The sequence below is a fragment of the Chiloscyllium punctatum genome, unplaced genomic scaffold (assembly GCF_047496795.1).
Source record: "Chiloscyllium punctatum isolate Juve2018m unplaced genomic scaffold, sChiPun1.3 scaffold_293, whole genome shotgun sequence".
Classification (NCBI taxonomy): Eukaryota; Metazoa; Chordata; class Chondrichthyes; order Orectolobiformes; family Hemiscylliidae; genus Chiloscyllium; species Chiloscyllium punctatum.
In genome coordinates this window covers 281587-282396 of record NW_027310027.1, presented here as the reverse complement: position 1 = coordinate 282396, position 810 = coordinate 281587, and positions in this window count along the sequence as shown.

Below are 810 nucleotides of genomic sequence, written 5' to 3'. Positions count from 1 at the left end.
GAGAGAGTGGGCGAGAGAGAGAGTGGGCGAGAGAGAGAGAGTGGGCGAGAGAGAGAGTGGGTGAGAGAGAGAGTGGGCGAGAGAGAGAGAGAGAGTGGGCGAGAGAGAGAGTGGGTGAGAGAGAGAGTGGGCGAGAGAGAGAGAGAGAGTGGGCGAGAGAGAGAGTGGGTGTGAGAGAGTGGGCGAGAGAGAGAGAGAGAGTGGGCGAGAGAGAGAGTGGGTGAGAGAGAGAGTGGGCGAGAGAGAGAGAGAGAGTGGGCGAGAGAGAGAGTGGGCGAGAGAGAGAGTGGGTGAGAGAGAGAGTGGGTGAGAGAGATAGTGGGTGAGAGAGAGAGTGGGTGAGAGAGAGAGTGGGCGAGAGAGAGAGTGGGCGAGAGAGAGAGTGGGCGAGAGAGAGAGTGGGCGAGAGAGTGGGCCAGAGAGAGAGTGGGTGAGAGAGAGAGTGGGCGAGAGAGAGAGTGGGTGAGAGAGAGAGTGGGCGAGAGAGAGAGTGGGCGAGAGAGAGAGAGAGAGTGGGCGAGAGAGAGAGTGGGTGAGAGAGAGAGTGGGCGAGAGAGAGAGTGGGCGAGAGAGAGAGAGAGAGTGGGCGAGAGAGAGAGAGCGGGTGAGAGAGAGAGTGGGCGAGAGAGAGAGAGAGTGGGCGAGAGAGAGAGTGGGTGAGAGAGAGAGTGGGCGTGAGAGAGAGTGGGTGAGAGAGAGAGTGGGCGTGAGAGAGAGTGGGTGAGAGAGAGAGAGAGAGTGGGCGAGAGAGAGAGTGGGTGAGAGAGAGAGAGAGAGAGTGGGCGAGAGAGAGAGTGGGTGAGAGAGAGA